General features: G+C 37.5%; 1 pseudogene; it reads left to right on the top strand.

The window, feature by feature from the left end:
- Positions 1-4,724: 4,724 nt before the first annotated feature.
- LOC149530497 (GDSL esterase/lipase At3g43550-like) overlaps positions 4,725-21,806 on the top strand; it is a 42,718-nt pseudogene continuing 25,636 nt past the window's right edge.

Here is a 21,806-nt window from a genome sequence, read left to right as displayed (position 1 = left end):
CAATTAAATTATAGTTATGAGATTTATATTTGTAATTCTAATTAACTTCACCATTAGATTTCACCAAAATAAATAATTTAATAAAATAAAGAAAATAATTTACATTTAACTTTATTTTTACATAAAGAAATGATTTAAATTTATCACCATTAACAAAATAATAAAATGAAGGTAACTCTCTCTTTACTATCTAATATCTCAAAATAGTACAAATTTTACTCTAAAAATGACGCTTTCCAACAATATCATGGTAAATTGGAAAGGAGCCATTCTTAGCCAAGCTAGAAAATGTCAACTAGTTAAATCCATCCTCCAAAACTTCCCAATATATGCCCTGAGCCTTTTCACCATACCGGTGAAATACGCCAAGAGGATGGAGAAAATCCAAAGGGATTTTTTATGGACAGGAACTGAAAGGAATAAAAGGTACCCCCTTGTTGCTTAGGACAAAGTTTGCCTCCCTAAGAAGAATGGAGGTCTGGGAATCAAGAAGCTCACTCACATCAATAAGGCCCTCCTGGCAAAGAAAATCTGGCGCATCTTTAGTAGCACAGGGGAATGGAGAGACACTATGGTAAATAAGTATATAAAAAGGCCCTCTATTTAGTTCACTCTATTCAGTGAGGATATCCCAAGAGGCTCAGTTGTTTGGAATGGTTTCTTAAAAGACATGGACTTTGCTAATTCTAAAGTCTCTTGAAAGCTGGATAATGGGGAGAATATTTTGTTCTAGTCTGACTGCTAGCTTTCTTAAGGCCCCCTCATAAATAACCCCAGCTATGGAGTATGGGCTAATGATTGCATCAACCTTTTTGGGCACAAAGTCAGCAATTACAAGACTGAACAGGGATGGAAGGACCTTTCCATTATCTCAGAGGACCTCAAACCAATCATGATCATGCTTAATTCCTTATCCCTCAGCAACAATAAGGATGAACTGGTTTGGAGGGATAATGCCAATGGGCTCTATTTGGTTGCCTCTGGGTACTCTGCTTTATGGAGCTTAAAAGAGTCTCCCCCTTGGTCGAGGGCCTAGCTCCCAGGCCTAATGCCAAAAATCAACATGTTTTTTTGGTTGGCTCTTCAAGACAAAACTCTCACCCAGGAAAATCTCATTAAAAGAGGTTATATCATGCCTAGCAGATGTGTTTTGTGCAAAGAAGAGTTAGAGACAGGTAACGATTTGTTCATTCTATGCTCTTACTCTAGGACAGTTTGGGGCTTCCTCACCCAGGACCTTGGCCACAGCTGGTGCTTTCCTTCCAACCTTCTAGACTTTTTCTGTCAATGGCACAACATATTCAATGAGTCTGCCTTGCAGGAAATTAGCTCCTGGCTCCTGCCCCATTTTTGTTGGAGCATATGGAAGGAGAGAAATAATCAAATTTTCAAACATAGGGAGGAGCCAACTTTAGTTGTTGGAAGGAATATCTTCAGTAACATAAAGGATAATTTTTCCATGAGGAAGGGGGGAGTTTTTGAGATAGGAGGTAGGAAAAAGGAGAAGGTAAAAGACAAAGTGAGGAAAAGACAGGAAGCCAAGTGGCTCCTCCCCCCTAAAGGTTGGCATAAAGCCAACTTCGACGGAGCCTCCAAGGGCAACCCTGGATCCTCGGGTAGTGGAGGTGTGGTAAGGAATGAAAATGGAGACAGTATTGTGGCTTTTGCTCTCCTGTTGGGTTTCCAAACAAATCATTTTGCGAAAGCCAACGCAGCGTGCAATGTTGTAAAACTGGGTTTTGAAATAGGAGTCACCAATTTATGGCTTGAAGGGGACTCGAATAACATTATAAAGTGCATCAATGGCAATTCATATCCATCTTGGACGATTGCAAATCTTATTGATGAGACTAGAGAGACCCTTGCTAAATTTCCACGTCAGTGATACTTTTTGGGAAGCAAACTCGGTTTCCAACAAGTTTGCGAATATAGGGGTCGGCACAGACCAAAAAATGACTTGGCTTCCCACAACTTGTTTGCTGGTGAATGTTAAAAGTCTAACCGACTTGGATAAAATCCAAGGAAGTATGGAGGAAATCAAGTTTTAATTATGAATATGAAAGGGTTAAGAAATAAGGGTACTTTTCATAATAGAAGCATGGGAAATAGTAAATGCAATAATCCTTTATTGATTAATCGCCATGATTTGTGGGTTGTTTATCGCAATCATTTTAGGGGCAACAACAGGATTATTTTTCTCTATTCTTTGCTTACTCTCGGTGGTCCATTTTAGTCACAGAATGAAGAGCACATGAGTAAAGTGGGTGTGCAGTGTGCAAAAATGGTGGGCGAGAGATGTAGAAAGGAGCCGGTGGGGTACTTTGAGAAATGGAGAAGTAGGCCGAAAGTGTGGGAAAAGCTTGAAGAGGGTGGGGTTACCAAGTATATCATGAAGCTACATGGTTTCGATCAGGAGGTGACCAAAAGTATGGTGGGGTCCTAATGGGATTGCAAGGTTAAGGAGAATGGTATCTACTTTCAAATTATGGAGGAATTGATTGCGACTGTCACTAAAATCCCTATCGAGGGTTTTAAATTCTTTAGGGATAAGAAGCTCTCTACCAATGTGGTTAGGGACTTTGTGGAGAGTGAAAAGGAATTGAAGGCGTTGAAAAAGATTGACACCTATTATGTCCCTGACTCCATGAAGAAGCGGTGGAGGTATGTTCTGAAAGCTATTATTGAGTACATTACATTGGACCCTAGGTTTGATAGAGCCCGAACCCACCACTTTGTCATTTTGAATCATTTCCAGAAGAAAGCCAAAATTTCCTTCCCTTTTTATCTGTTAACCTCAATGAGCAAGGCGGTGGACAGCTTCAAAAAGAAGCCCATTGCAAACTCGGCTCTGCACGAGGGATTACTGCTGCTTATCCACGAGCACTTCAAAGCTCAGACTATAAGCATCGTCCCCCCTGAGAAAGAGAATGTGGAGTCTGGAAGTTCCAGCTACTCCTCTGACTCAGATGAAATTCAGAGCCTTAGCTTTGAGAAAGGTGGGATCTCTTCTTCAAGGAAAGTAGCGACTTACCATGCTAAAAAATCCCCCTCCCCCATAACCCCAAGCAGAAAAAACCCTAGGGATCTCAGGCAGAAGCCTACTAAGAAGGCTAAGGAGGGAGATAGCGATGATGAGGAGGAACCAGAGTTTGAGGAGGTGGTTAAGGAGACGTAGGAGGAAATAAAGGAGGAACTTGTGGAAGGAAAAAATGCAAGAGGGAGAGTTTGGAGGAAGTGCACTCTTAATTTGAGGAGGTGTTTGTGCTGCCCCTTTCTCCTATCCATCTCCATCCTGAGGAGCAAAGAGAGGAGAAAGTTAGGTATGTGGAAGGGGAAGTGCAGACCAATCATAGGAGGAAAGCGTGGATCAAATTCAATGTCAAGACTTCCAAGATGGGCATCTTTAGGGAGGCCATGAATCCCCAAATCCTCGTGGACAATCAAGAAGAGCAGCGGCTGGAAGAACTAATTGATCCGACGATTGTGGCTATTTCGGATAGAGCCAGGGAGATAGGGATGAACCTCTTAAATAATGCTCGCAACAGTATGATTGACAATTTTAGATCAATCAAATGGCTTTTCCATGAGCTTGAGGAGGTTACAGATCAAGTGAAACATATTGACGCAACAAGGAAATAGATGGATGCCAACAGGAGGATGGATTCAGCTGACAGGCTCAGTCTAGCAGAAAAAAAGGATACACAACCTAGAAAACTACAATCACAACCTTGCGAATCAGATGTTCTCCTTTTTAAGCTCCATTAACAACAACATCATCTCTCTCATGGGCTGGATCAAAGACAGAGAAATTCACGAAGATGAGGATGGAAAAGACAGCTATGAGGCTAGAACAGAGGATGACTCTACAAAGGACAACTTCATTCCTGATTAGGACTAGGGGAATCAAAGGGTGCAACAGATGGAAATGGAGGAGAATCAACTAGCCTTTGAGGAAGCTTAGGTTATGCATGATCTGGAGCGAAAGAATGAGGAATAACTCTTGCCTGTTCTTTTGTTTATCATTGTCTTTTGGCTTTTTGTTCTGGCTTTAGGCCATGGCTTTGCTTGTTTTTTTTCCTAGTCTTTTCTTAGAACTCTTTCCTTTGGCTAGGCTTAATGCTTATTATCAACCTATGAACTTAAAATTTTTTGGTTGGGCTTTCACGCTTATTATAAGCCTTTTTTTGTTTTAACTGTTGGGTTTTAGGTTCCCTGTAAAACTTGTTTATCTAATCAAAAACAATATCATGGTAAATAAATCTATCATTTTTATTTATCAACATTTTATATAATATTTTCTTTTTCTAATTCACATATCAAGAATCTATTCATTTCCACTAACCATTTAAATGAAGGAATGAGCTTCATCTATTAAAACCATTCTATATATATAAATTTTTAAATAATGAGTTTACCAATTTATTTATTTTTATCTTTTATTTTTGGAAGAGTTGTTGATCATACCACAAATTCCATTACAGTAAACAAATAAAAAGAGAATTTGATTGTTTCACATAACAGACATTCATAATTTGGAAAGAAACATCTATTAGTTTACTGCAGAATGATAGAACTTCCACAACTATGCTACTTTAGTGTTGAAAACAGCTACTAATATGATATTAAAAAAATGTGTTTGCATGGTAGAAGAGTTGCACAAATAGAAAGCAATCAGCTTAAAGAAATAATAGAAATCATACTCTCTAGTAGGCATTGAGCTAATTATGGAGTGCACAGGGAAGGGCTTTGAGGGCAAGCGTAAGGGTTTCAATGGCAAGGGCAAGGGCCACGAGCAGAAATTCCATGGGAATGAGGGGGATTTCCATGGCATTATGGTTCATCATCAAAAGCCTCTGGGTTTGGATCAATTTAAATATAGTGAATTGCCTATTCAACATAGCGCCTTCGGCATGAGGGAAAATTGGGTAGCCTGGATCAGCTTCAACATAGGTGTGAGGGAAAATCTAATGGCAACATGCAACAAGAACAGATAATCATTCTGCCTCTGATCATATCTTTCATGATTTTTCTTCCATATTCTCATCTACCCCTATTGTCCACCCAGCTGGGGATCATGACCACAATTTTAGATAGATTTTTTCTTCTACACCAGTGGTACAACCAATTGGTTCCATGTCAAACTCCTTTCCATTTGAGAAATATCCTTTCAGAGATATAAATTCTAATACCACTGATAAGTCTATTTTCAAAGGGACAGCAATTGTTCAACCTGCCAAACCATTTTTCCTTAACCCTCATTTTCATGATTGAAGGTTGCAATAGGGATCTAAAGGTTCCGAACAAGTAAACCATGACATCTCACCTTATTTTGAAAAGGGTGAATCTTCTCACCGTATACAATAGCCTCAACCACCAAAATGTTTTGGGTGGGAAAATATCTCTCATTCTAATCCTTCAATGAATGGTTCATCCTGGAGATTCATTTTAGATAAAAATAGGAAACATAAATTTGATTAGAGAAGTCAAAAGTGACGGATCTTCCAAAAATAACTGCATTTGATAAATTTGAAGGTGCTCGTCATGGTTTACCTATGCAGCACAATCTGAATCAAGAGAAGCTAGACTTGAATACTGTTAGAGCCACCTTCATGCCAAAAAAGATCTGGAGGAAAAAAGTTCATGGTAAGATAGATCAAGGTCTTCCACACCTTGCATCCGATCTAAAGCTGCAAGACAATATCAAGTGAAATCCCAAAATCATGTGGATCAAGGTCCTTTGAATCCATCTCAACAACAGCTGAATGTTACTTTTTCTAATCACATGTTGCAAAGCTCGGTCTCTACCCTTCAACAGTTAGCTCTCATAGGTAAGTTTTCTATGGCTTCTTTATCTTTTATGGATATCAAGAATTGGGCTTTCAAGATTTGGTCTAGACTTAAAGATATTTTTTATCATGATTCAGACTCCAATTTCTTTAATGTTGTTTTTAATTCCAAAGATGAAAGAGATGTTGTTAATAAGTAGAAAGGGTGGTTTTGTCAAGGAGTGGGTTTATATACCATGTTGTGGATCACAAATTTTAATCCACAAAATATTAATATCAAATTCTTTCCTCATTGGATTTCTTTTCCTTCTCTGCCATTGGAGTATCATGATCCTAAGATTGTGGAAATTATAGCCAACAAGTTGGGTATTTTTTTGAAACATGATTTGATTCCATATGAGTGTCCCCAATTCGAAGTTAGGGTTTGTTTATTGAGTAACATGCACAAACCATTTCCTAAAACTGTTGCTCGCATATCCAAATGGGGAAAATGGATGCAATCAGTTATGGTGCATGATTCCTCTGTGATTCATAAATTTCAAGATAAACTTGGTCAATTCAATTTTATGTGTCATTCTGGTCAAAAGGATGGTTTACAAGTTTGTCCCGATTATTGTTCAGATCCCAACATTTTCTCTCAAAAAATTTCCTTCATGGACTGTGACATTTCTGAGGACAATACAACTCTTTCCAAGTCAGGGGACCAAGATGATACAACAAATAGTTCCTACAATTTGCATGCAGTGAATAGGCATATGCCAAATTCATTCTTGGTTTTTCTTCAACAATTTCTTTGGATTATGGCTTTTTTCTAGCATGCGTATTTCACTAGTAATTTTTTTTGGCTAAAGTTTGACCCTTCATCTCCAAGGGATTCCTTTATAGATCTGAGCTCCAAGTTACTCCCTCAGATAGACTATCAACATTGTGTATCTCCGAAGTCACTCCATTTGATCACTTTTCATAATAGAAGATTCTTAGTTTCATTGCTAGGGCGGCCTATCTAGAGCCTCTCTTTCCATCCTTCTCCTATAATATTGAATTTTATTTGTGATAAAATTTTATCTAAAATTACCACCTCTATTATTTTTGATATTGCAAAAGAAGAAGGTTTGCAAGCTAGAGATTATATTTCACCTATAATTGACACCCTTCTTCGAGAATTTCAATTTTGGAATAAATTGATCCCTAATCAGGCATTCGACTCTAAGATAGTTTTTAACCAATTTCCTCAGGACCCTAGCACAGTTAGTGTACATCTAATGGAAAAAGATTCCTTGGGATTAGAGGCTAACCTCTATCAGCTTGTGCAAAAGTCTATGGTTTCGTTACCACAAGAATCTCAATTTCCAGATCTACACAATTAGGATAATTTGAAAGTTCAGCCTCTATCAATATTGCAAACTCTATCTATTAAAACTCCAATTTGTTAAAACACCCAAGGTGCGAGCTAGACCAAAGGGTTCCAAGATTAGAACAAAAATTGTTGTCGGCATCCAAACAACATTAGACAATAGCTTCACTGTTATTACAAGATTGAAAAGGAGAACTAGGTGTTCTCCTTGTCTCCAATGAAGATCATCTCTTGGAATGTCAAAGGTTTAAATGCCTCTGACAAGAGGCAAAGAATCAAACAAGTCATTGATTCTTTACAATCAGATATTATTTTATTGCAGGAAACTAAAATGTCCCAACATAACTTTGATAAAATAGTTGCTACATGGAAAAAATGGAAGTCTCATCATATGCAAGGATTGGGTGCTTCTGGAGGTATAGCAGTACTTTGGAATCCTCTTTCAGTTAATTCAAAGATCATCCAATAAGAGAACAATTGGTAGATGCTAAACATATCAGCATTTGACATATCTTTTATTCTGATTAATGTATATGGTCCTGCTTCGTCTTTGGATAAGGCATGTTTATGGAATTCTATCACATGCTCTCTTCGAATGCAAGAGCAATAGCAAATGGTTATTGGTGGTGATTTTAATGCACTATTATCTCAATCTGAGAAAACTAGAGGCATCATCCCTCCCCATAAAACAATACTAGATTTTAATGTCTTTGTGGATAATAACAATCTAATGGATGTTCATCCAATTAATGGATCTTTTACCTGGACTAATAATAGATCTAGATTTCCTAATATTGCTGCCCACCTAGACAGATTTTTCTTATCTAATGACTGGAAATTGAGCTGTTCAGATATCTCTTTAGAAATTCTAACTTTACTAGGTTCTGATCATTTTCCTATATCTTTAAGCCTCATTTGCAATAAAAAATCTTTAGAACAACATTTTCATTCCCCATTCAAATTTGAAAGTATGTGGGTTACACATCCCACATTTCTCCTTAGCATCCAACAGTGGTGGAATGAAGTTCCAAGGGAAGATCTTAAAATGCACCAGTTTACCATGAAGCTTAAATATGTCAAATCTCAAATTAAAATTTGGAATCAACAGGTGTTCAAAAATGTGTTTCTTCAAAAGGCAGAAGTCAAGGCATAGTTAGAAGAAGTATATAATCAAATCATCCAACAAGGAATGAATGAAGAAATGTTCTCTTCTCAAAATAATCTACAATCCTAATGGGAGGATCTGTGTGCTAGAGAAGAGATGTACTGGAGACAAAAATCTTGAGAATTATGGCTCCAGGATGGGGATAGAAATACAAAGTTTTTCCACAATTCAGCTAAGCAAAAGAGAATTAATAGCACAATCTTTTATATCAAAGATGCTTCATCTGGTGATCTTCTGACCAATGAAGAGCTTATTAGAAATGAAGGTGCTAAATTTTTTTAAAGCCTACTTGCACCTGATGTTTTGCTTAATCCTTATGTGTCACAAGTTGAAGAACTTCTTGAATCTATTCCAAAACTGATTTCAAATCAAGATAATGATATTTTAATGGCTCCTATCACCATTCAAGAAATTTGAAAGGTTGTGTTTTCCTTTCTGCCTGAAAAAGCCCTAGGTCCAAATGGCTTTTCTGCATTATTCTGCCAAAGTTGCTGGAATATTATTGGGTGGGATTTATTGGCAACTGTTGAAGAATCTCGACGATCTAAACATATGTTGAAATATTTTAATACTAAAAATATTTCCATTATTCCAAAGAATAAGGATCCCCAAACCTTTGCAGATTTTCAACCAATCTCTTTATGTAATTTATCTTATAAGATTATCACTAAAGCCATATATCTGAGGATTCAGCATCTTATTCCATGTATCATCTCTCTAGAACAAGGTGGATTTGTCCCGGGAAGGGAAACCATGGAAGGGGCTCTTGTGGCTCATGAAGTTCTCCACTCTATTAATTCAAGTAATTCTCCAAATTTTATTATTAAATTAGATATGATGAAAGCTTATGATAGAGTTTGCTAGAAAGTTTTACTTCAAGTACTTGATAAAATGGGTTTTTCCAAAAATTGGTGTAAATGGATTAAGGCATGCATTTAGGGAGCTTGGTTTTCATTGATTATTAATGGTAAGCTCGTGGATTTTTTTCTCTCTACACGAGGGATTAGACAGGGGGATCCTTTATCCCCAATCTTTTTTATTATTATGGCTGAAGCATTTAGTAGGGCAATCTCACACCAGCATGTGTTACAGAAATGGAAAGGAGCTCTTATTTCAAGAACAAACATATCTATCACACATTCTCTTTTTGTGGATGATACTTTATTGTTTGGATTGTCAAGTGTCCAGGAAGCTTGCCAAATTCTTTATACCCTTGATCTCTACTAAGTTGTGTCTGGCCAAGTTATTAATGGTCAGAAATCCAAGATTTACTTTTTCAATACTAAGAAGTTGGTTTCAGATAAAGTTAAACAGATCTTGGGTTTCTCAGAAGATTTTCTTCCCTCAGTATACTTGGGTATTCCTTTCTTCATGGGTTCAAATAGATCTTCATATTGGTCTTCGGTTATTTAGCATATTCAGAGTAGAATTGCTTCTTGGAAAGTTTGATGGTTGTCATTAGTGGGAAAAATATTGCTGATCAAATCAATTCTAGCTGCAATTCCTAATTACTTCATTGCTGTTCTTAAGATCCCTTCCAAAGTGTTACTAACAAAATTCAAAAATTGATTAAGGGTTTTCTTTGGTCGAGTAATTTGAATGAATCTGATAAGATCCCACTCATTTCGTTGCAAGATATGTCACAGATTCCTAGTGCTGGAGGGGCAGGTATTCATGATCTATCCTTTAGAAATGAAGCTTTTGGTGGGAAATTTATTTGGCACATGTATTGTAAATCTCAGTCCAAGCGGTGCAAAATTATGTAGCAAAAATATATTGATAATAATGATCCCTCTAGAATCCTCACTATCTCAAATCCTCCAAAATACTCGGTTATTTGGGACTTTATGATAGCTTTGCGCAAAATCATAGTTGACTTCATCTCTTGGAAAGTAAATAATGGTTTTAGTATTAATTTTTGGAATGATTCTTGGAATGGTCAAATTCCACTCTCTAAGAGTGGAATCTCAGTGAATGTTATCCAAGTTGTTGAGCTTCACTGGGGGTCTCAATTTTTTCATTATGTGGATCATGTCTGTGAATTTTCTAAGAAAATAGTTTGGAAGGATCCCATGAAGTTACCTCTATCACCTCAGGAAATCAGTCAATTTCAATATATTTTGTCTTCTAGACAAGTTTTTTTCTCTGAAGCCCAAGATTGGATTTTTTGGGCTCCAGCTAAGGATGGAAATTATTCAGTGAAAGAGGGGTATAAAATTCTGCAACAGAATGGTCTACAAAATCCTATTTCAAGAGCTTTTTTATTTTGTTGGAATCTAGTTGTTCTTCCTAATGCAGGTTGTTTCTCATGGTTAGCTTTTAAAAAAAGGATTTTAACTAGTGATAGATTGACCAGATTAAATATTACTCCTCCTTTTAAATGTGTTCTTTGTGAGGAGCATGAAGAATCCATGGATCGCCTATTTGTTACATGTTCCTTTTCTTTTCAATGTTGGTGCTTTATTTTGAGTAAACTCAATTATTATACTCCTTTGCCAAACAATCTTTGGGATCTCTTTCAAGCTTGGCCAGTTCTTTATCAAAAATCTTTGTTTGTAAATCTCTGGAAATGCATACCAGCATTGGTTATCTGGGCTATTTGGTGGGAATGTAACAAGCGTATTTTCAAAAAGGAATCACTCCCTCTAGACATTGTTTTGAATGGTATTGAAAAATCAATCTCGGAAGTGACTAATTCTAGTCTAAAAATGGTCAAAATCAACCTGATTGTGACCCAATGGGATTCTCAAATTGTCCAAAAATGGAAACATTTGTTCATACCATATGGTTGGAAAATTAACTATTCCCCATCTTCTCTCATACCTAGAAAGAATTTTTGGAGACCTCTAGCATATGATTTTTGGAAGCTGAACTTTAATGGAGCTTCAAAAGGAAATCCTCGCCCATCAGGTTTTGGAGCATGTATTAGAAATCCCTTTGTCCAGGTTGTGGCTATCACAGTTTCTCCTTTGCCTATTAACACTAATAATATTGTAGAGGCTCATGCACTATTGGCTGGACTTATTCTAGCTAAACAGGGTTGTTTCCATAGGCTACATATAGAAGGGGATTTGTCAATTATTATTGATGCATGTATCTATAGGCACATCATTTCTTGGAAACTAAAATTTGTTCTTAATCAGATTTGGAGACTTCTCGATGAATGTTTGGATATTAGCATTTCACATATTTATCGAGAAGGGAATCAAGTTGCAGATTTTTTATCAAATTTGGGTTGTGTGGGGATTACCACTTCTACTCTTCACCCTTTTCCTTTTATTGAGAAATACAAGGTCCTTCAAAATCTTATTCAAGAAGACTTGGATGCATCTACATCTACCCACTCGGCATCTGAAGTTCATATTTCAGGTGTTGAGTAGATGCCATGGCTGTCGAGTTTTGTGAACTAAATTCAGATGCCCCTTTGTGCCAAGCAGAACAAGCTTTATCAGGTGCCGAGTATGTTGTTTAGGTGCCAAGTAATCTAGATTTGCATTAAGTGCCGAGTTGTTCGGAGTTGTATCAAGTGCCGACCTATCCAGAATTGTATCAGGATGCCGAGTAATCTAGATTTGCATTATGTGTCGAGTTGTCTAGAGTAGTATCAAGTGTCAATTTGTCTAGAATTGTATTAGGAGCTGAGTTGTTGAGATTTGTTTTAGGTGCCGAACTAGTCAGTTAGATGGTGTAGTGCTAGTTTGAGTTGTTCAAAATTGTATTAGGTGTCGAGATGGTTAGTTAGAGGTGTCGAGTGATGCAGAGTTGTATGTCAGTTAGTTGGTGAAGTGCTTGTTTGACAATATTTGTATTAGGTGCCGAGTTGTCCAGATTGGTATCAGGTGCCGAGTTGCTCAGAATTGTATCAGGTGCCAATTAGTTTCAGATGATGAGTTCAATAAGATGGTATTTGATGCTGAGTAATGTTGTTTGATATCATAGACCTATGTTCAGGTGCCGAGTTGATGCAGGAGCATCCAGAGTGTTCTAGGATAGAGTATTTGAACACCTTGGGATACGTGTAAATGTCAAAAAAATAGAAGTATGTAATTGAGCCATCATTTTGGTAAACTAGGAGGTGTGGCTAGATAAATGTAATTACAATTTAGAGTATTCCAGAAAAAGAATCAGGTCAAAAGGCCCCACGGTTTGAAAGTTGTCGCAGTTTTTCAATTTTTGGAGACCTCCTAAGAATGCTTCAAAGTCAGGTTAGGGGCATTAAATGACCTTGAAAAGGGTCAAAAAGTGGGGGATGAGCGAAGCTGGTCCATAAGGCTATAGAGTGCTTTGAGAGCTTTTCGAAAATGTAAATGGTTCATCAATCGGAGCTACGGTTCAAAAGTTATGCCTCCCGAAAGTTCAGTTACCATTTTTGGATTCTTCTAGATTTGCACCAACTTCTAACGTGGCTTTTGGAGCCTTCTACTTGGTCAGTGGATGCCTACTAGCACTTTCTAGAATGTACTTCTAGTCCTTAACCCTCCGGGGTCTATTTAAGGACATTTTTGGCATTGTAAAAGGCAGTTCGGAGTGAAAATTAAAAGGAGGTACCAAAAGGAGAAATTATCTCCAGTTTTGTGCTATTGTAAGCCCTTAGGGAATGTTTTGAAGTCTATTTTCTCTATACTGAATGTACTAGCTTATTTTCACAATTAATACAATTTCCTTTTTCTTGTTGTGGCCATTCTGTGCTTGGGTTGTGTCCCCATCAAGTGGTACTAGAGCTAGTTTTCCTAAGTGTGTAGACAGAGCGCCGACTGTGAGGCAGTTTGCACCAGGACTGTGTGGTTGTGGGTTTGAGTTAAGATGATGCCTCCACGAAGAGAGCGTGGTGGAAGGGCCAGAGATGTTAATCCTGAGGAGGTTAGAGCCCTCCAAAGGCAGGTACAAGCATTGCAAAAGGAGCTTCATAGAGGAACAAATGTTGCCACAGGTGACAATAGTGAGGATGACAATGAAGAAGAAGAAATTGGACCAAAAGGGGAATTTGATGGGGAAGTTCTGAATCAGGCAGAGGAAAGGCTTTTTAGGGCCATTACTAAATTTGGGAAAAGACCTACAATTGATGTGGGTGTATTTTCAAGAAATTTGAAACTAGATGAGTTGATCGACTGGATCAATGAACTGGAAGAATACTTTGAGTATGAGGATATCAAGGACCCAGATAGGGTTAATTTTGCAAAGGCCAAACTGAAAGGGCATGCCAAAATTTGGTGGCAAGAGGTTCAATTGGAAAGAAACAGAAGAGGAAAGGAGAAGATCACAAGGTGGGATTGCATGGTGGACAAATTAAAGAAGCAGTTCATTCCTGTGGACTACGAGCTTGATTTGTTTAAGAAGATGCATGGGCTAAAGCAAGCAGGAAGATTAGTCCAAGAATATATAGAGGAGTTTTATCGACTTTTGATTAGAGAAGGGCATACAGAATAAAATAAGGAGAAGGTTGCTCGTTGTATCAGTCGGTTGCGACCTAGCATCTAGGAGGAATTAAGTCTGGTAAGAATGACCAGTGTTGAAGAGGCATACTAGTTTGCCCTACAAGTTGAAGAGAAGCTAAATAAGAGGTTTGAAGGGAGATAAAGAGGGCATGGTCAAGGAGGAAGGGGAAGCGATAGGTCATCTGGAGGTCGAAATGAAATCCAAAAGAAAAATGAAGATGTGGGTACTAGCAGGAACCAGAGGAATGAGGGTTTCAACCACTCTTGTGATCAAGACTTTGGAAATCAAAGAGGAAGAGGTAGAGGACGTGGACAAGGAAGAGGAGGCTTTTGTGGTACCTATTTCCATTGTAATGAAGAAGGTCATCGTGCCTTTGAATGCCCTCAACGACAAGGAAGGATAGATAGGAGAGCTAAGGGTCAAGCTAGGGTTTCTCATGTGGATGAGGATGCATAGTCATCACATTCAGAGGATGCAGAAAGAGGAGACACCTTGGTAAATGAAAGGGTCCTATTAAGTGGTGAGATTGAACCAGGAAAAAGGAGGAGTTTGTTTCGTACCAGGTGCAAATGTGAGGAAAAATGTTGTGATGTGATCATTGATGGTGGTAGCACTGACAACTTGGTGTCAGAGGAGATGATCTCTAAGCTGACGCTCAAGAGGGAGAAACATCCCCAGCCCTATCAGATTGCTTGGGTGAAAGATGATCATAAGGTCCTAGTAAGTGAACAATGTCTCGTGAAATTCAATATTGGGAGTTACCATGATGAAGTTCTCTATGATGTTATTCCAATGGATTTTTTCCATCTATTGTTGGGTAGACCATGGCAGTTTGATAGACATGCAGTACATGATGGTCATGCAAACACATACTCTCTAACAAAGGATGGAGTTTGCCACAAACTAAAGCCCATGAAAAAGGAAGGTGAAAACATATGTAGCAGTGCTAGGATTTGCCTTGTTGATGGAAGAAAGTTTTTAGATGGAATGAAACATCAGTGTATGTGCTATGCTTTGATTCCTAGGAAAGATAAAGAAAGTAGTAGTGAAATACCACTTGAAGTTTCAGATTTACTAGGTGAATTTGGAGATATTATCTCAGATAATGTTCTAGAAAGATTGCCACCAGTAAGGAAAATCAGTCATCAAATAGATCTAATTCCAGGAGCTAGTTTTCCTAACAAGGCTGCTCACAGGATGACTCCTACTAAAATAGAGGAGCTAAATAGACAAGTTCAGGAGCTATTGAGGAAGGGCTTGATTCAGGAGAGCCTGAGTCCATGTGTAGTACCTGCAGTATTGGCACCAAAGAAGGATGGAGAGCGGAGGATGTGTATAGACTCTCGAGCTATAAATAGGATAACCATCAAATATCAGTTTCCTTTGCCAAGAATGGATGATCTTATGGACTGCTTGAGTGGAGCTCAGTACTTCACAAAGATAGATCTCAATAGTGGTTATCACCAGATACGGATTCGAGAAGGAGATGAGTGTAAAATGGCCTTCAAGACCAAGGAGGGTCTTTATGAGTGGTTAGTCATGCCCTTTGGATTGACGAATGCCCCAAGCACCTTCATGCGGCTTATGAATGAGGTACTTAAGAAGTTCTTGGGAAAATTTGTTATTGTCTATTTGGATGATATTTTAAATTTCAGCAAGACTTTGGAAGAAAATTTATTGCATATTCGTAGTGTCCTTGAAAGGTTAAGGGAAGAGAAACTGTTAATTAATTTGAAGAAGTGTATCTTTGCAAAAAGGGAGTTAGTTTATTTGGGGTTTGTTATATCACCTGAAGGTCTCAAAATGGATCCAGATTAGGTAAAAGCCATCTTGTAATGGCCTACTCCAAGGTCTGCTACTGAGGTAAGATCATTTCATGGTCTGGTTATTTTTTACAAGAAGTTTATTAAGAATTTTAGTGGCATATGTGCACCCCTAACTGACACAATAAGAGAGGATAGAAAAGAGTTCAAATGGACTACAGCAGCTACGAGAAGTTTTGAATTGCTGAAGAAGAAGGTGACAGAACAACCTATGTTGGCACTTCCAAATTTTAGAAAGGTGTTCCAGGTGAATTGTGATGCTAGTGGCAGTGCTATTGGGGTTGTATTGAGCCAAGAAGGTAAGCCTATTGCATATTTTAGTGAAAATTTGAATGATGCAAAGAAGAAGTATTCTGTTTATGATCAAGAGTTTTATGCAATAGTTCAGGCCTTAAAGAAATGGAGGCATTATTTATTGCCAAAGGAATTTGTTTTGTATACTGATCACCAAGCATTACAATACCTAAATAGCTAAGGTAAATTGAATCAAAGGCATATGAAGTGGGTAGAGTTCTTGCAGAGCTATACATTTGTGTTGAAACATAGAAGTGGAAAGTCTAACAGGGTTGCAGATGCACTAAGCAGGAGACAGTTGTTGCTTACAGTAATGCAAGTTGAAGTAGTTGGGTTTGATGAACTCAAGAATTTGTACCTTGAAGATCTTGATTTTGCTGAAGCGTGGAAAGCTTGTAAAGAGCCTGTTGCTGTAGATAGAACTAGGTGGTTAGACTATCTGATTCAGGATGGTATGTTATTCAAGGGCAGCCAATTGTGCATTCCAAGGAGTTTCATGAGGGAAAATCTGATTAAAGAGAAAAATAGTGGAGGGATGGCAGGACATTTTGGTCGAGATAAGACCATTGCCATTCTTAGAGAACATTATTTTTGGCCTTAGATTTCATAAGATGTGAAGAAGTTTGTACAGAGTTACCAGGTTTGTCAAGTTGCCAAGGGATTTAGCCACAATACTAGACTATATTAGCCATTGCCTGTTCCATCAAAGCCATGGGAGGACATAAGTATGGATTTTGTTCTTGGATTGTCGAGAACACCAAGGGGTAATGACTCAATATTTGTGGTGGTTGATAGGTTCTCCAAAATGGCACATTTCATTCCATGCCACAAAACTCATGATGTTGTCCATATTGTAGACTTGTTTTTCAGAGAAGTGGTAAGACTACATAGTCTTCCAAGGAGTATAGTTTCTGACAGAGACACTAAATTTGTGGGGTATTTCTGGAGAACATTGTGGAAAAAGTTGAAAATAGACTTAAAATTCAATTCCACACATCACCCACAGACTGACGGCCAAACAAAAGTGGTAAACAGAAGTCTGGGCAATTTGCTTAGATGTTTAGTTGGGGATAAGCCCAAGGGGTGGGATTTGATTCTACCACAAACTGAGTTTGCTTACAATAACTCTGTAAATAGGAGTACTAGTAGATCACCATTCCACATTGTATATGGAAGTAGCCCAAGGACTATGCCAGAATTGAGGAAGATAGAGCAAGGGGAAAGGACAAGTGCTGAAGCTGAAGAATTTGTTGAACATATCAAGCATCTACATGAGGAGGTTCAAGCACACATTACCAAGATGAATCAAGAGTATAAAGCTAGGGCTGATCAAAGGAGAAGACATAAGGAATTCCAAGTAGGGGATTTAGTCATGGTACACTTATGAAAAGAAAGATTTCCAGTCGGTGCTTACAACAAGTTGAAAATGAAGAAATTTGGCCCCTGCAAAATTCTAAAGAAATATGACTCAGAAAATGCATATGAGGTGGAGTTGCCAGATGGTATTCACATTTCTCCTATTTTCAACATTGCAGACTTAACAGAGTATCATGATGATGGTGCAGATGAGGAACTGATGTTAGAGCCATGTCCAATTCCTACTTCTAAGAAGGAGGATATAGAAGACATTCTAGATCATCGTGTGGGTAGGAGCACCAGAAATAGGCAGTATGAAGAGTATTTGGCCAAGTGGAAAGGACGACCGATAGAGGACTCAACCTGGATTTCAGCAGCTGAGGTTTCCAATTTGGGATTTCCTCTACCATTCATAAAGTGACAGGGTCACTTTTCAATCTACCCTGGGTGTCTGATGCAGGAGCATCCAAAGTGTTCTAGGATAGAGTATTTGAACACCTTGGGATATGTGTAAATGTCAAAAAAATAGGATTATGTAATTAAGCCATCATTTTGGTGAATTAGGAGGTGTAAATTGGCCAGATGAATGTAATTGGAATTTAGACCATTCCAGAAAAAGAAACAGGTCAAAAGGCCCCACGGTTTGAAAGTTATCATAGTTTTTTGGTTTTTGGAGACCTCCTAAGAATGCTTCAAAGTCAGGTTAGGGGCATTAAATGACCTCGAAAAGGGCCAAAAAATAGGGGATGACCAAAGCTGGTCCATAGGGCTATAGAGCGCTCCGAGAGCTTTCCAAAAATGTAAATGGTTCATCAATCAGAGCTACGGTTCAAAAGTTATGCCTCCCAGAAGTTCAGTTACACCATTTTTGGATTCTTCTAGATTTGCACCAACTTCTAAAGCGGCTTCTGGAGCCTTCTACTTGGTCGGTGGATGCCTACTAGTACTTTCTAAAATGTACTCCTAGTCCTTAACCCTCTGGGGTCTATTTAAGGACATTTTTGTCATTGTAAAAGGCAGTTCGGAGTGAAAATTGAGAGGAGGTACCACAAGGAGAAATTATCTCCAGTTTTGTGCTATTGTAAGCCCTTAGGGCATGTTTTGAAGTCTATTTTCTCTGTACTGAATGTAATAGCTTATTTTCACAGTTAATACAATTTCCCTTTTCCTGTTGTGGTCATTTTGTGCTTGGGTTGTGTCCCCATCACGAGTGATGCAGAGCTGTATGTTTTTTGCTGAGTGAAAACTTGTACGTGCCGAGTTTTGGTGCTGAGTTTAAGGTTTTTAGTTGCTGAATAAGTGCCGAGTTTCCCTGGTAACAGAGTACACGTTAATAAATGTCGCATGATTTACTAAGAAATATTTATGATGACATGACTTGCACAATATATTTTAAGTGCTTCAATTCTAATTATTCCCTGACAACATTGAATTTTTTGATACTAGGATTTGATTTTCTCATGTGGCTAAATTTGAGTCATTAAAATACACTGTTTCCAGTACTTTTTTTGGCTCTTTCAAGGACGTTCTCTTGTGCGAAATGTTTCTTTTTATAATTTATTACATGAGGATTGCAATCTTTATTTACCTCAGTGTTCAGTTACATTCTTTGCAAGAATACAATTTTGTGATCTAGTTACAAGATGAATTATGGGTGGGATATCGCTCAAGCTTGTGATATGTGTCACAAACAGCACCATGCCATCATGCCAAAGAATTTTTGTATTTTCTTATCATCATCTTTGGAGGAAAAGGTGTTACCAAACATTATTATGGATGAAGTGATGGATCAAATGTTTTTAATTTACTCATCCACAGTTCAAAGAGGTATTCAACATATTATTAGTGAAGAGTTCTTTTGCTCTTCGACACTTATGTTTCTATATCCATCTCAGTTTATTTCAATTTTCCTTTCTAATGTAATGGATTTAATACAGTCACCTAATTTGCTTCAAACATTGGCCCATAAGGTAATCCATCCTCATTATCTAGTTGATAATAAATTGATTTTGGCTATGAAAAAGTACAACTTATGGAATGGAGCGGTACTAGTTGGTGGTTTGTTCTCACATTATCAACTTCTACATAAACATGAGTTTTTTGATATTTTTGAAGCAATTAAAAAAGCTGTAGTGATGGGGACACAACCCAACAACAGAATGGACATAATAGAAAAGGGGAATTATATTAACTGAGAAAATAAGCTAGTACAAACAGTGCAGAGAAAATAAACTTCAAAACATGCCCTACGGGCTTACAATAGCATAAATCTGGAGAATATTTCTCCTTTTAGCACCTCCTCTCAAGCTCCAATCCGAACTGCCTTTTACAATGCCAGAAATCTCCTTAAATAGACCCCAGAGGGTTAAGGACTAGGAGTACATTCTAGAAAGTGCTAGTAGGCATCCACCGACAAAATAGAAGGTTCCAGAAGCTGCGTTAGAAGTCGATGCAAATCTAGAAGAATCCAGAAACGGTAGCCAAACTTTCGGGAGGCATAACTTTTGAACTGTAGCTCCGATTGACGAACCGTTTACATTTTTGAAAAGCGCTCTATAGCCCTATGGACGAGCTTTGCTCGTCCCCCATTTTTTGACCCTTTTTGAGGTCATTTAATGCCCCAAACCTGACTTTGAAGCATTCTTAGGATGTCTCCAAAACTCAAAAAACTGCAATAACTTTCAAATCGTGGGGCCTATTGACCTGATTCTTTTTCTGGAATGCTCTAAATCATGATTACATTCATCTGGCCAATTCACACCTTCTAGTTTACCGAAATGATGGCCCAAATACATGCTCCTATTTTTTCAAGATTTTCAAACGCACTGATAGTTGAACTATGAGAGTTGGAACCTTTATTTGAGCCAAATGGGTATCCAAAAATGTAAAGACATAAAACAGAAACTAAGTTTAAGTACATTTTTTTTGGGTTACACAGGATTGCCCTTATACCTCTGGATGCTCCTGCATCATGTAGACACTGGCAGCTTTAATTATTTGAAATATGTTTTGCCCTCTGCACCAAATTTAATGGATGTTCAATTGGTGGAGCGCATTAAGTTAGTAGGTCAGGCTTTGTTTGATTTATAGAGGGATTCTACTACTTCAGCTTCTAGGGGTATGAATGTAGCTTCAATGTTGTTGATTGAACAGAATTTTTGGGAATTAATTGATCAGGTTTACTTGGATTTGGACTGGATTCAAACCTCCTCAGAGTTTTGTACTGGCTTGGGCCCTCTTCCTAGTGAGCTAGGGTCATTTGAAGGTGGTTTTGGATCTGATTGGGTAGATTTGTAAGATTTGTGTTTTTTGCTAGGTCATTGTCATGAAGATAGTACTTGGAGACTGCCAAAATGCCATGACACTTTTTTTTTTGCGATGGGCAGTAGTTGAAATACCTCTTTTATTTATTTGTTTAAACTATCTATACTTTTGTATATATTAGGGACGATGCTGGGTTTTCTTTTCTGATTCTTTTCCAGTTGACCTCGTTGAATCAGAATTAACAAAATAATAAAATAATACAGTGGCTTGCCACTTTAGCCTAAAAATTGAAACAAAATTTAAGAGAGTTGTTGGCAATTTAAATATGAATAAGATGGAGGCATCTTATTTGGGTAAAGTAAAACTAAGAAATTATCATAATTACATGAGCATTGGAGTCATAAAAACAAATGATAAGAAATAAGTTCATATTAAGATAGGCTTAGGCGAGACATAGGAAGAAGAAGAGCAAAAAAAAACTACAACTAAAAATTTGGGTGAATGGGAAATGAACTAAATTTCCAGCCATAAGATAAGATATGTAAAAATAAAAGTAAGCATGTTGAATACATTAAGAACTTGGACTCAATTTTGTTTGTTGTTCAACATCTGTTGCTTCCCCGACTTCACTGCTTACTCTCCTATTTTCCCCAAATCTTGTGCCTTTTTCCTTCTCCATTTTATTTTTCCTCCCCCTCCTTTATACCTTGCTCAAAACTTTATATTTCTCCACCCAATTAAATGCACTAGCACTCTCATTAGAAGTTAGATAAGCAATTTAATATAGTGGTTGAGATAGCTAGCTTGGATGACTGAAGGAAACGACTGACATATCTTAGTAAATCCAAGAAAAAGAAGGAGGTCCATACTCAATAAATAGAAAGAGTCGTCCATACTTAATAAATGGATATTGTTGCCCCATTCATTGATATTGTTGCCCATTCTTGTTAAATGACTATGTAATAAATTTATTTCTGGGGTAACATTTTATTTATTTTAACTTGGTTTTTGTAATATTTACTTTCACTTGATTTTAGTAATATTTACATGTTTTGTTACATTGTAAAGGAAATAATTAATGGAACTATCTATTTTATTTCATCATTTTATACATTCATTCTATGTTTTTTTTTTTTTTAAATTAGAAATGAAATGAATAAGCTATGTATTCTATCTTCACATTCTCATTTGAAAATTTCTAACATTTCCTTTACTCAAGAATAATATATTTTGTTTAATATAAGGAGCAAAGTGGAGATAAAATGCAAGGCAAGAGTAGACTGAAATCAATATTTTAGCATGTAATAATGTCTACATGGCGTGTGTGG

Source organism: Cupressus sempervirens, chromosome 11, assembly GCF_028749045.1.
Source record: "Cupressus sempervirens isolate cs-2001-9-10 chromosome 11, ASM2874904v1, whole genome shotgun sequence".
In the NCBI taxonomy this organism is placed as follows: domain Eukaryota; kingdom Viridiplantae; phylum Streptophyta; class Pinopsida; order Cupressales; family Cupressaceae; genus Cupressus; species Cupressus sempervirens.
The sequence above is the reverse complement of the archived record's forward strand: the minus strand, read 5'-3'. Positions and strand labels throughout refer to the sequence as shown.